The sequence below is a fragment of the Lactuca serriola genome, chromosome 3 (assembly GCF_051521515.1).
Source record: "Lactuca serriola cultivar US96UC23 chromosome 3, Lser_US96UC23_V15, whole genome shotgun sequence".
Classification (NCBI taxonomy): Eukaryota; Viridiplantae; Streptophyta; class Magnoliopsida; order Asterales; family Asteraceae; genus Lactuca; species Lactuca serriola.
In genome coordinates, this window is record NC_136410.1 from 313,333,381 (window position 1) to 313,348,875 (window position 15,495).

At 42.9% G+C, this 15,495-nt stretch overlaps 1 pseudogene; it reads left to right on the top strand.

The window, feature by feature from the left end:
• The first annotated feature begins 52 nt into the window (after positions 1–52).
• LOC145096346 (putative protein phosphatase 2C 23 pseudogene) lies at positions 53–1,778 on the top strand (annotated as a pseudogene).
• Positions 1,779–15,495: the final 13,717 nt, after the last annotated feature.

Genomic DNA, 15,495 nt, shown 5'->3' on the forward strand with positions numbered 1-15,495 from the left:
GTGGTATGCAAAATTTTGGGGTTTTAGTCCAAACCCCGAGTGTTTTGGATCCATGGTCCTTTTGGAGTGGTTTGTATGTGCTTTTGGTCCCTGGACTTAACTCCCGTTAAATAGGATCTGTTAAGTCCTCTCATGTGCCTCATACGTGAGGGTAAATTCGTTATTTCATATGTAAGGGACCATTTTTGCATAAACCGTTTTTTGGCCCCACTACCTGTGCTCTTCTTCCCCAATGTTCCCCAACGTTTCTTTTTTCTACCCTTCTTCTTGAGCTCTGCTACAACAACAATGGTTCTATAATCCAAAAATAGGCTTCCTTTAAAGGCTGATTGAGTGTGGCTTCTTATCGGGTCCTCTTTTTTCGGGTCCTCTCGAAAAGGGTAGTCACGAGCAGTTCCAAAGAAGCTATTCTCAGGGAGGGTTTGTCTATAAACATAGATCAAGAAAAAGGTCGTTGATTCGTGTCGTCCAGAGAGCGATTTCAAAGACGTTTGTAACTCGTGGGCAAAACTCAATTGTTGCCCCGATTAATAAAACGTGGGTTCTTTAAAGGTTCCAGATTGGATTGTTGGGCTTCGGAGAAAAACAATGAATTGACTATTAGCAATGTTAATTTGACCAGTAAAGGTAGTTTATTAACGATTACGAGCTCATAAATTAGAGCCAGAATCTTCAATGGGCGCAAGGGAAATCTGGGGAAGATCGAGTACACGTCGTCGTTTCGGAGGAATACGGGTGGGTTTTTGTTGGGATTTTTGATGGATTTAATGGTCCTGATGCACCTGATTATCTGTTATCAAACTTGTACCTAGTTGTTCATAAGGAATTGAAAGGTTTGTTGTGGGACAATGAACTTGATTCCACGAATGTAACTCCTTCGGGGCAACAACCAATAGATGATACCAAATCCAAGGTCGAAAATCAAACTCAACAGAATAACCATCAAAGATATGTCAATCAGCAAGAGAGTTACCCCAGTGCAACCGAGGATTTTTAGAAAAGAAGAAACAAAAGTTCAAGAGTTATGAGCCGATTCAAAGAAATGGGAAGATAACAATTGGAGATGGAAGTGTGAATTTGACAGGGAGAGATTAGAATTGGATCGATGATTAAAAGAGAAACTGAATTCCAATGGGTCAAATTCAATTAACCATTAAGATGTTTTGAAAGCTCTATCTCAAGGATTAAAGAACACAGAAGACGCATATTCTCATATTGCAGACCAAATGCTCGCTAAAAATCCTGAACCAGCTCTAATGGGTTCATGTCTTCTGGTTATGTTAATGAAAGAAGAAGATGTTTACATGATTAATGTAGGAGATAGTAGAGCAGTTTTAGCTCAAAAACCAGAGCCAGATCTCTGGAGACAGATCTAAAGAGAATTAAAGAGGAAACATTGTATGATCTTGAGGTCAATGCCGATTTAGCCACTACAAATCCAACCCTAAACACCTGCCAGCTCACAATGGATCACAGTACCTCCATTGAAGAGGTAAAAACTAAAACCATATTTTCAAATCAATGGTTCTATAAAGTATAAACCATTGTTGCTATAGCAGAGCTCAAGAAGAAGGGTAAAAAAAGAGACGGCGGGGAACGTTGGGGAAGAAGAGCGCAGACATTGGGGACAAAAAACAGTTTATGCAAAAATGGTCCCTTGAATATGAAATGACGAATTTACCCTCACGTGTGAGGCACATGAGGGGCTTACCAGATCCTATTTAACGGGAGTTAAGTCCAAGGACCAAAAGCACATACAAACCACTCCAAAAGGACCATGGATCCAAAAAACTCAGGGTTTGGACTAAAACCCCAAAATTTTGCATACCACAGAGACCATTTTTGCAATTTTGTCTATTACAACTTAATTCCGATGGGACACCATTAAATAATTTTGCATATCCACTTTGTCTTTGTAATATATTTAAAATATCTTCTCTATATCTTAGAACCAAGCTGAAGTTATCATACAAGGATTCTGGGTATCATCATTTGTGATCATTGGCTGAGATATAAGTTAAGGTGAAAAAGACTGTTGAAAATGTCTGCAGAATATGAGTTTGAAACAAATTAAAGGTCTAATCGGAACACCAAATCTATAGATGACGGTCCCCACTGGATAATAATTCGTTTGGCCCTTCTTGCATGGGGACTAAGCAGGGAAGTCACCACACCTTTAGAACCAAACCCGATGAAAATCCCTCTCCGTAACAACCGTGGCTAAACATTCTCTTCTCTTTGTATCCTAAACGGTTTGGACGGAGGGTGTTGAATTTGAACAATTTCCTGCTGAAAACTATTCGTACCTTGCGGGAAACCATTGTTTTAAGGAAAAAAAAAGGAGGAGCTCGAGAGTAAGAGCAAAGGTGATTTTGTAGTTGATATCAAATTTCAAGAAGTTTAGTTTCTAAACCCTCTCATTCATCAAGAAGATACAATTGTAACAGTTGAAAACTTAAAGTTTTCAACTCTGATAATTGTGAGAACCAATAAATTCGTGAGAACCTGCGAACTAAATAACAACCATTAGATTGAAAAACGGACGGCTGTTGATATTAGGGAGTACACAAAAAACGTGAACTTGTACTTGTATATCTGATTACAAAACATAGAGGGGCGATAAAGTCAAAAACACAAATAAGAATATTCTACAACCTTATTCTCTGCAAAAGACAAGCAGAAATCTTTCGTGGCCTTATTCTCTGCATATTTAAGAAAAATCTCTCTCGTCTTATTTTCGAAGGAAAAACCCTAACGAATCCCTCATTTACGACCAATTTTGTTCAAAATCTTCAAAAAACAACATTTGGAATATGTCGATTTGCAAAAAAAAAAAGTACGAAAACTATACTATAATCACATTTATAAGATAATTTTGTTTTGAATTGTAACATCCGGGTTCCCAGGTATTATATTTGTTCTTTTATTTTTGGATGTTGAGGGGAGACTCGGCGAGTTGGCGTCTAAACTTGCCGAGTATGGTCGCGGATTAGTATGCGAGTTCACAGCTGGACTCAGCGAGTTCACGAGTGGACTCGATGAGTCCACGCTGTTTAATGAAACCCTAATTTCCAGGGTTTGAGACCTATTTAAAGGCCCTTAGGGCTGTCATTTCCGGCCACCAACCCCCAAAGAGAAACCCTAAGAGATCTAGAGTGTTTGTGAGGAAGGAGAGGCCATTCTTGATCATTTTGTGGGTGTTTTTGCAAGAAGGAAGTGATCAAGGCAAGAGGAGGCTGAAGGAGGTGCAATTTCGGTGGTTTTTGAGTTCATAGAGACTGTATTGAGGTATTATTCTCGGACCTTCTTCAGTTTTGATGTTGATTCTTAGTGTTAGCGTTTTCTAACCCTTTTGGAGGTTGATTAAGTGGAGCATTTGACCCCTTCTCGAGTTCGAGTTCTGGATCCAGACCCAAAGAGGTCCATAGGCCTTAACCCTTGGAGCTTTATGAGTCATTTTGGGAGCCATGAGCTTGGGATGTCATTTTTGGGGCTAAATCACCATTTTGGGCCATTTAGATGTTATATGAGTGTCAAGGTCCGAACTTTACGTGATTATCATGCTTAGGGAGGCCAGATCTATGATTGTATGGAACAGATCTGACCTCAGGAGTTGTATAGAGTTTGTGCATGGCATGAAATCGACTAGTCTGAAGAACAGACTCGGCGAGTAATATGAAGGTTGCCCATTAATCACTCAGTGAGTGGACTTGCCGAGTTGGGGAATAACTCGGTGAGTCAGCGAGAGTCAGGGGGGTCTGAGTTCAAGTTGGAACTCGCCGAGTTGTTCTTGAGACTCGGCGAGTTGAGTCGGGGTGGCCCCGCGATTCATGCCAAGTGGAACTCGTCAAGTCAGGGGAAGTACTCGACGTGCCAAGAGAGGGACTAAGAGAGTCAGTGGACACGTGTAGACTCGCCGATTCGCCCTAGTGCACTCAACGAGTCGGGTCAAAGTTTGACCGTTGACCTTGTTGACTTTTAGGGTTGAGTACAGTTGTATTTATGAGAGTATTTACTTTATGTGATTAGGCGGAGGCTAGATCACATTTCTACCGAGTCAGATACTTACCGAGACATTGAGGTGAGTCTTCTCACTATACGTTACCTAGAGTGGTATATTGTGTAGACCAGAGGGTCTTATGTGTTATGAATGAGATTATGTGCTATGTGTTATATGTATGTTATATGATGTTATAGACCGGACCGAAGGGTCCAACGATACACACCGGGCCGGAGGGCCCAACGAGCTATGACCGGACCAGAGGGTCCAATGAGCTACGGGACTGGAGGGTCCCGCTGAGACACATCGACCGGAAGGTCATATTATGGCCTCGAGTGGCGTATATGTTGTATGCGGTATTTTGGGGAACTCACTAAGCATTTATGCTTACAGTTGTTGTATTATGTGTTTCAGGTACTAGTGATGAGCGCGGGAAGGCGCCGGCATGATTCGTACACACACGCATTGGAGTTTATGTTTGAGATTCTAGGGAGATGTTTTGTGATGATAACATTTGATACAATGTGTTTTGACATTATTTTACGAGTGAATGAATGTTTTAAAAATTAAAAATTGTTTTGAAAATTTATGTTATTACAAGTTGGTATCAGAGCCTTGGTTTGAGGGATTCGGATGCACCTTCGGGCATATCTGAACTCAAACTGAGGATTTGAGGAAAATCTTGATAATGAAATAAAATTTTTGAAAAGAGTAAAAAGAGTTTTGAGACAAACAGAGCAGAGTCGTGTGTACGATCAGCCAACGCCCGAACGGTGAATCCCCAAAAGTACCATTACATTATGTGTTATGAGACATGTTATGTTACATTATTCTAGTTTTGGGTTGTTACATTCGAACTCAGGTAAACATGAACAACGAGACTAGAGTGTTTGCTTTGCTCACAAATGCTCAATATGAAATTTCAGTTTTTTAGACATATTAGTTGGGGTTACAATTTATGGTTGTGATTCGATTGAGATTTTCCACAACGGAAAGTAGGATACAATTTCATATCTTATTGTAATTATAATGATACTATATTTTAACCAAAATATGCATTATAACTGATATTGCCATATTTATACATATTTTTAGGCAATATTTTAATACATTTTGATTAATATTTTAGTTATTTGCAAGGATAAGTGGTACTAATAAGATTAAAATTGTATTTTGCAGCTAAAAGGAACATTCTTGAAGAACAAGGACTAAAAGTGACAAAAGATTTAACTTTGGAGGCTTGGAGAATTAAAGAAAAGAAAATCCACAAAAAAAGTTGAAGCCACATTGTGGACTTCATTTACACGACGTGGAATGGATGATTCTGGAAGATGAGTACACGGAAAGTCGAAATCCTTGCCTGATAAGGATTCATTCAAAACCACGACGTGGAGTGTAAATTCACGACAAATATATATATATATATATATATATATATATATATCCTTGGTACTTACGGTTTTTAGGATGTTGGTTGGAGATTAGAAGTTCCAGAAGTCATTTTTCAGAGGAATAAAAGCTGGAACTTGGTAATAACACCAAGGAAGAAGAAGAGAAGATAAAAACTTTATTCTAGTTTGGTACAATTTACTATGTCTTTATTAGTTGAGATTGATTGTTTATTTGTTGTTATGAGTAGCTAAATCTAGTTGCTTCTGTTAGCTAGATAAAGCTGGAACTCATGGTTTGGTTATATTAATATACGCTTTACTTGTTGGTTAACGGCTTGTGTTTGATTGTTATACCTAAGATGCTTAATTTTATATTAGATTGCTTTAAATTCATATTATGTGTAGTTTAGCGACCATTAATCTGCATGAATTTGATAACCTAATAATTTAGTGAACATTAGATTATTAGAGCTAAGATCGAACCAATCTTAGATAAGTAATTAATGTATTGAATTTGGCTGTGCTGGAGAACTCATATTATGACCATAATTATGTTTGTTAATTCAATCTTACATAACTCCAATCATATCTAATATTGATTATGTGTTAAATTATGTATGACCATGCATAGCTCTACATGAATTAATTAAATATTAGTAAATTTGGACTTGAATTGCTAATAATAAAATAATTGGTAACCAACGGAAATTGTCATAATTAATAGCTAAACCATTGAGGGGAAGTGGATTCGAACTAACAGAAGTGTTTTTAATAATTGACTGAATAATTGTTGAGAATTTAAGTTTGTCTAAACTTGCAAAATTAGATAAAAAAACCCTTTTACTTTTGTTAGAATTTTAGGTTAACTTAATAGTAAGTATGTTAAATAATTAATCTCGTTCCATGTGTTAAATACCCGACTTTTGTGATATACTATCTGCGAAAGGGTACACCGCCCTGGATCAAATAGCTAGTAGAATAGTAGGTAAAATTAGGTGTAGCTATTTGCACGCATCAATAACTAAATATGTCAAGTTACAAAGGGTTTCGCGATGAATTGCCTGTTTACCAAATGATTCATCGAATAACAACTTTCCTACACCATAAATTACATTTATAATAAAATTATTATGTATATTACTTATGTTCATTAAGGAATCAATTCTAATAAGAACATAATTTTAGTGTACCTTTTGGAGTTTTAGGATTGCCACAACCACTTAAAACATCTTCATTACGGTTATTGTTTTCATTAGATTGAGAATCTGAACGGTAAATGTGACTCGCATTCACCATCACCATCAACATTACAGTTATTGTTTTCATTAGAATGGTTACAACCGTCTTCAAAAAACAATATTCGAGGTTGAATGGTATTAATTCTTGTATGACTGCTAACATATGGCTGCAATTATGCAATACAAAATGAAATTAACATCATATCAACTTATATTTAATATATTTTTAGACAAAACATATAAAAATTTGTTGAAAATAGTATACATGCATAAAAACTTAAACAAATTGAAAATGTAACATCCGGAATTTCAGGTATTATATTTATTCATTTTATTTCAAGTTTTGTGGAAGAACTCGGCGAGTTGGTGCGTAGACTCGTCGAGTAGAGACGCGATTTCTCACCCGGATTAATGACCGGACTCGACGAGTCACATTGGTGGACTCGGCGAGTCCGCTCTGTTTAATGAAACCCTAATTTCTTGGGTTTGGGACCTATTTATAGGGCCTTATGGCCGTCATTTGTGCTCACCAGCCCCCAGAGCGAAACCCTAGTGAGCTTGAGCGATTGGAGTGAGAGAAGGAGCCATTGTCGACCTTGGAGGTGTTGTCTAGCAAGGAAAAGGAAGCTATAGCCAAGAGGAAGCAAGAGGGTCAACTTCCTGAAGATCTGAGGTCCAGAACATCACGTTTGAGGTACTATTTTTGAACCATTTGCTGTTGTGGTGATGTTCATGTTGATTTAGGGCTTATTGAGCCCTTTTTGTGACTAGATCTAGTGCTCCCATGGTCCCTTAGCGAGTTAGGTTCTGGATCTGGACCCATGGAGGTCCAGAGTGCCTCTTTGTCCAAGCTTTATATGAGTCTATGGAGGTTTTGGTTTGGGATCATTGTATTTGAGATTAAAACTGATGGGTTTTAGCCATAAGAACTTTCCTATGTGCGCATGCAAAACCCTAATGCTTGGATCTAGGTTTTCTAATTAAACATGCTTTGAATCCAAGACTTCTAACAACTAATTAGGTATAAAAAAACAATACAAAATCAGATCTAGAATCATACCTTTGAATGTCTTGTTTGATCTTGTTGTCTTGGAGCTCTAGAGTCACAATTGTCACTCCTCTAATGGCTTACAAACACCAAATAGCAAGGAGGATGATTTGAGAGAGAGGAGAGGGGAGGAAATTCGGCCAGGGATTTTCTACTTGAGATGAGATGCCGATTTCCCTTTTCCATAGGGTCTATTTATACTTGTAGACTCCTTAAGGGTTACAACTTAAACCCTAGTTGGATAATCTTCTCTTAAAGCAATCCAAATCCATTCCTTAGATAACCTTGGACGATTTTAAGCTATCCCTAGCTTTTAGAATTCGTCCATTCTCTATCCAATAAGGATTTACAGTCTAAAGTTTAACTATCAAACAATTGACAGTTTATACCCTCTTATTAAATTAATCTCTTTAAGTCACCAAATTAATACCAATTAATTTATGACTTATATTAATCAAATAAAAATATTATTATTCTTTATATTATTCTCATAATATATTAATAATATTTATTCTCTCTTAATAAATCATCCTATCAAGTTGCTATGGTGAAGGCAACCCAAAAGGACCATGCACAATCGGGTCAAATACTTGCCTAATATAGTAGCAGCCTTAGACACTATTCCAACAAAAACACCATTTATGAGTCAATAAGTGTGATATGAGCGCCAAGACATAAACTTTACGTGATAAATAAGCTTGGAAAGACTGGATCTATGAGTTAGAGGACCAGACCTGACCTCAGAAGGTCGTTTGGGGTTGTGCGTGGAATGCACTCGTCGAGTCCATAGGCAGACTCGACGAGTTGGAGCGAGTTGTTCCGTGTTTTCGATCCAGGGGTTGAGTAACCGAGTTGGGTGAGTGACTCGGTGAGTCGAAAGGGATTCAGTGGAATCGGGTCCCCGTAGGGACTCGACGAGTCCACGCCAGACTCGGCGAGTTGGGTTGACCGTTGACCAGTGACCAAAGTTGACCGGTTTTGACTTGGTAGAATTAGTCAACCATAGTTGGGATAGTGTTAATTAGAGATATACTTGTGTTATAGGAGGACGATAGCTCGGGAGATCGAGCACTAGTGATTTCCGGGATTTACGAGTTACCGAGATACGCGAGGTGAGTCTTCTCACTATACTTTACCTTGAGTAGGTAATTAGAGTTATGTGATACAGTGTTGTATGCTATATATGTGTTATGTGTTGCACTGCATTATTCTATGTGATTTATGATGTGCATGCTACAAAGTTAGAACCGGAAGGTTCACAGAGATAGAGCCTGAGGGTTCATAGAGTTGGGTGCACGGACCCACAGAGTTATAGCCTCGAGTGGCTAATATGTGTTATATATATGGTATTTTGGGGAACTCACTAAGCTTCGTGCTTACAGTGTTTGGTGTCATTTGTTTCAGGTACTAGTGAGGATCGCGGGAAGGCGCCGGCCTGATCAGTACACACACGAGATTTTTATGCTATGAGATATTGGGATTGTTATATGCTATGAATTTGAGTTTCAAACAATGATGTTTTTATGAATAATAAATGAATTATGTTTTTATAAAATGCGAAAAATTGTTTGAAATTTACGGTGTTACAAGGTGGTATCAGAGCCTTGGTTTGAGGGATTCGAGTACACCTTCGGGCGTATTTGAACTCAAACTGAGGATTTGAGAAATATTTTCAAAAGAGAACCAAGTTTTTTTTAAAGAGAGTAGAAGATTTTTGGAAAACGCAAAGCAGAGTCGTGTGTACGATCAGTCAGCGCCCGAACGGTGAGTTCCCAAGATACCTTTATGTTATATGCTTATGATATTGAGATGATGTATTCTCGTGCTAGAGTGGGCTAGGTACTCCTATTAGGACTAGAGTGGCCTGATTTGTGATGCCTTAGCCTAGGGGGAGGTGAGCTGCTATGAGATGCTTGAGAGTGAGTAAGTAGCAGCGAGGAGCTTATGAGAGATCTATTAGAGAAAGGATTTTGCATAATAGAGTACTTGGGACTTGGGATCCTAGGAGGAGGACTTGGGGTGTATACTGACGCGGTGTGGAAGGTAGTATTGGGCCCGTACTACTGAAAACATCGGGACGGTGTACAGTTCAAGTAAGAATCTTCGGGATGCTGGGGATCAAGGAGGGACGAGTTATCGAGTGCGAGTATGCTCGAGTGAGTTTCTAATATATTGTATGTTGTTTTTTAGAGGTAGATCATGGTGAGGACACGTCATGCGCCAGAGAGCAGCGAGACCAGTGATGAGGAGATCCGCCGGATCATCCATGAGGAGGTGGCTGCGGCCATCAGGACAGAGATACCAGAGATGTTCGGGTCTATCAAGACCACGCTAATTGAGACTTTTGACGAGCGTTATGCCGCTCTTTCTGAGGCTGCTGTTGCAGCGGCCACCGCAGCCATTGTTGCTGCTAGGTCGCAAGGGGGTGACTCGTTGTTGTTCAGGGAGTTCAGCAACACGAAGCCACCAGAGTTTGATGGGACGCAGGATCCGATTGTCGCGATGAGATGGGTATCTGACATTGAGGGGTGTTTCTATACATGCTCGTGCCCGGAGCACTTGAGGGTTCGGTTTGCGCTGAACCAGCTTCGCCTGGGGGCGAAGGATTGGTGGAAGTTCACGACAGCACACTATTCTCCAGTAGAGCTTGCTGCGGTGACCTGGGAGAGGTTCACCACCATGTTTCGTGATGAGTACGTTCCCCCCGTGGAACGGGATCGGTTGGCACAAGAGTTTTTGACCCTCAAGCAGGGTACGGAGTCTGTTACGGTTATTACCAGGATGTTTCATGAGAGGGCGATGTTCTGCCCTGAGCACGTGTCTACTGAGCAGGCACGTATGAGCCGTTATTTGAGTATTTTGAAGAGAGATATTCGGGAGTTCGTGGCGAACTCCTCGTACCGGACATTTTCCGAGCTTCAGGCAAATGCCCGGAAGAGGGAGATCGAGCTAGAGACTCAGGCTAGGGAGGAGGCGGAGTCTCAGGGGAGGGATCGGCGACCGGCACAGTCCCAGCCGGCAGCCAAGCGGGCCAAGCCTGCTGATCCCAGAGTAGGGAGCCAGAAGGGCCGCACTTGTGGAAAGTGCGGCAAGGGTCATGATGGAGTTTATAGAGCTGGATCTTGCTACAAGTGTGGCAAGGAGGGGCATATGGCCAAGGACTGCCCCAAGGGGTTTGCAGTGTGTTTCCACTGCAACCAGACCGGACACCGGAAGTGTGTTTCCACTGCAACTAGACCGGACACCGGAAGGCCGAGTGTCCGCTGCTGCGAGGGTCAGCACATGGAGCTTCTCAGGGGACTGCCCCTGCTGTGATTAGAGCTTCGGATAGTCGGTCGGTGAAGACCGAGACGCAGAAGGCTCGAGGGAGAGCCTTCCAGTTGACTGCTGAAGAGGTCCGCGCAGCGCCCGATGTCGTGGCTGGTATGTATTCTTTCATGTATTTATTTTAATGTTTGAGATTTTGTGCTTATATTATGATATGCGTAGGTACTTTTCTTGTGAGTTTTGTACCTACTTTGGTGTTATTTGACTCGGGTGCGAGTCGATCTTTTATATCATTGGCTTTTAGTCAGCACATCAGTATTAGTCGGGAGGCGTTGAGTCGACCTCTGAGAGTCTCCATCGCCGACGAAAGAGCAGTGTATGCCACAGAGGTGATTCGAGGGTGTGTACTCGAGATCTTTGGTGTAGAGTTTCCTATTGATTTGGTCCCGATTGCGATGGGGGACGTCTGTGTCATCGTAGGCATGGATTGGTTGAGCAGATTTGGAGCCGTTATCGATTGCGAGCGACAGCTGGTGACTATACGAGACCCAAGTGGGGGAGTTCTTACGGTATACGGTGAAGGTACCCGTCCCGATTCAGCATTTTGTTCGGCTGCTAGAGCGAGACAGAGTCTATAGCAGGGCTGTAGTGGTTTTGTAGCATATGTGATGGATATACGAGTTGGTGCAGAGAGACCGAGTGCGGTTGAGGAGGTTCCGATAGTGCTTGAATTTCCGGATGTCTTTCCCGAGGAGTTACCGGGTGTGCCTCCCGAGAGGCAGGTTGAGTTTTGCATTGATTTGATTCCGGGGGCAGCACCTATTGCCAAGGCGCCCTATCGCCTTGCACCTCCAGAGATGCTGGAGTTATCCTCGCAGCTTCAGGAGCTGCTGGGGAAGGGGTTTATTCGGCCGAGCAGCTCGTCGTAGGGAGCACCGATCCTTTTTGTGAAGAAAAAGGATGGTTCGCACCGAATGTGCATAGATTATCGAGAGCTGAACAAGCTAACGGTCAAGAACCGTTATCCTTTGACAAGGATCGATGGTTTGTTCGATCAGCTGTAGGGAGCATCTTGGTTTTCCAAGATTGATCTGAGATCTGGATATCATCAGATGAGGGTGCGTGAGGAGGATATCCAGAAGACCACGTTCAGGACTCGTTATGGTCATTACGAGTTCATGGTGATGCCATTCGGGCTCACCAATGCGCCTGCAGCGTTCATGGATCTCATGAACAGGGTATGTAGACCGATGTTGGATCGATCAGTGATTGTGTTCATTGACGACATTTTGGTGTACTCGAGATCCAAGGAGCAGCATGAGGAGCATTTGCGAGAAATCCTCAGTGTGCTGAGATCGGAGAGGCTTTATGCCAAATTCTCCAAGTGCGATTTTTGGTTGCGAGAGGTGCAATTCCTTGGTCACCTCGTTAACCAAAAGGGGATATTGGTCAATCCGGCCAAGATCGAGGCGGTGTTGAGCTGGGAGGTGCCAAAATCTCCTTCCGAGATCAGGAGTTTTCTAGGGTTGGTCGGCTATTATCGGAGGTTCATCAAGGATTTCTCCAAGATTGTTGTTCCTCTCACCAGGTTGACCCGGAAGGGTGTGGTGTTCAGCTGGGGCCCAGAGCAGCAGGCCTCATTTGAGAATTTTCGCCAAAGATTGTGCGAAGCCCCGGTGTTGGCTCTTCCAGAGGGAATGGAGGACTTCATGGTGTATTGTGACGCATCGATATCTGGTTTGGGCGCGGTGTTGATGTAGAGAGGGCATGTGATCGCGTACGCATCAAGGCAGCTGAAGCCTCACGAGGCAAGGTATCCCATCCACGATCTAGAGTTGGGGGCTATGGTGTTCGCCCTCAAGATTTGGCGCCATTACCTGTATGGGGTTCGGTGTACGATATACACGGACCACAAGAGTTTGAAGTATTTGATAGATCAGCCAAACCTGAACATGCATCAGAGAAGATGGTTGGATGTAGTAAACGATTATGATTGTGAGATCCTATACCACCCGGGCAAGGCTAATGTGGTAGCCGACGCCCTGAGTCGTAGGGCAGAGAACGCCCAGATTCGGGATATTTGTATGAGATTGACGGTGATGACTCCGGTGTTGGACACCATCAGAGGGGCTCAGGCTGAGGCAGTAAGACCGGAGAACCGTAAGAGAAAGTGAGTTATCGGTCAGGTATCAGATTTCGTAACCGATAGTAGAGGTCTTATGACCTTCCAGGGTCGGATTTGGGTATCGTTTGTTGGAGGAACGTGTACCATCTTGATGAAGGAGGCGCATAGATCGAGATTCTCGATCCATCCCGTGGCCACTAAGATGTTTCTGGATCTTAAGAGAGAGTATTGGTGGCCCTGTATGAAGAGAGATGTGGCGTGGTTTGTTGAGAGGTGCCTAACCTGTCGTAGGGTTAAGGCCGAACATCAGAGACCGCATGGTAAGTTGCAACCACTGGAAATCCCAGAGTGGAAATGGGAGCAGATATCCATGGATTTTATCACCAAATTGCCGAAAACGGCGAGGGGCGTCGATGCGATTTGGGTGATAGTAGACCGTTTGACAAAGAGCGCTCACTTTCTCGCCATTAGTGAGAGCTCTTCTGCGGAGAAGTTAGCAGAGGTATATGTGAGAGAGGTGGTATCGCGGCATGGGGTGCCAACCTCGATTGTGTCAGATCGAGATGTGCGTTTCACTTCCAGATTTTGGAAGAAATTCCATGAGGATTTGGGTACGAGGCTACATTTTAGTACCGCATACCACCCACAGACTGACGGTCAGAGCGAGCGGAAGATTCAGACGCTCGAGACATGCTTCGAGCATGCGCGTTGGATTTTGGCGGAAGTTGGGACACGTATTTTCCCTTAGCAGAGTTCTCCTACAATAACTGCCATCATTCGAGCATTGGTATGCCGCCTTTTGAGCTGTTGTATGGGAGGACGTGTCGGACTCCCATTTGTTGGGGAGAGGTAGGGCAACGAGTGATGGGTAGCATGAAGATTGTGCTTCAGACGACAGAGCAGATACAGCGGGTCAGGCAGAGATTGTTGACCGCTCAGAGCCGCCAGAAGAGTTATGCGGATAGGCGACGATCCGAGCTTGAGTTTCAGGTCAGTGATTATGTTCTCCTGAAGGTATCTCCTTGGAAAGGAGTGATTCGATTTAGGAAGAGGGGCAAGCTAGGGCCCCGGTATATTGGGCCGTTCAGAGTAATCGCGAGGGTGGGCAGGGTAGCGTATCGCCTGGAGCTACCTGCGGAGTTGGAGCGGATTCATAATACCTTCCACGTGTCTCAGTTGAGGAAGTGTATAGCCGACGAGTCGGCGGTAGTGCCGTTAGAGGACATTCAGGCGGATGCAAGCCTGAACTACGCGAAGAGACCAATTACGATTGTGGATCGGAAGATCAAGGTTCTGAGAAACAAGGAGGTGCCTCTGGTACAGGTTCAGTGGCAACATTGGAAATGATCCGAGTTGACTTGGGAGCCAGAGCGAGAGATGCGTGAGCAGCATCCGGAGCTATTTCAGGGATGAGACTTCGAGGGCGAAGTCTGATTCAAGTACGGGAGAATTGTAACATCCGGAATTTCAGGTATTATATTTATTCATTTTATTTCAAGTTTTGTGGAAGAACTCGGCGAGTTGGTGCGTAGAATCGCCGAGTAGAGACGCGATTTCTCACCCGGATTAATGACTGGACTCGACGAGTCGCATTGGTGGACTCGGCGAGGCCGTGCTGTTTAATGAAACCCTAATTTCTCGGGTTTGGGACCTATTTATAGGGCCTTATGGCCGTCATTTGTGCTCACCAGCCCCTAGAGCGAAACCCTAGTGAGCTTGAGGATTGGAGTGAGAGAAGGAGCCATTGTCGACCTTGGAGGTGTTGTCTAGCAAGGAAAAGGAAGCTATAGCCAAGAGGAAGCAAGAGGGTTAACTTCCTGAAGATCTGAGGTCCAGAACATCACGTTTGAGGTACTATTTTCGAACCATTTTCTATTGTGGTGATGTTCATGTTGATTTAGGGCTTATTGAGCCCTTTTTGTGACTAGATCTAGTGCTCCCATGGTCCCTTAGCGAGTTAGGTTCTGGATCTAGACCCATGGAGGTCCAGAGTGCCTCTTTGTCCAAGCTTTATATGAGTATATGGAGGTTTTGGTTTGGGATCATTGTATTTGAGGTTAAAACACCATTTATGAGTCAATAGGTGTGATATGAGCGCCAAGACATAAACTTTACGTGATAAATAAGCTTGGAAAGACTGGATCTATGAGTTAGAGGAACAGATCTGACCTCAGAAGGTCGTTTAGGGTTGTGCATGGAATGCACTCGTCGAGTCCATTGGCAGACTCGACGAGTTGGAGCGAGTTGTTCCGTGTTTTCGAACCAGGGGTTGAGTAACTGAGTTTGGTGAGTGACTTGGTGAGTCGGAAGGGATTCAGTGGAATCGAGTCCCCGTAGGGACTCGGCGAGTCCACGCCAGACTCGGCGAGTTGGGTTGACCGTTGACCATTGACCAGAGTTGACCGGTGTTGACTTGATAGAATTAG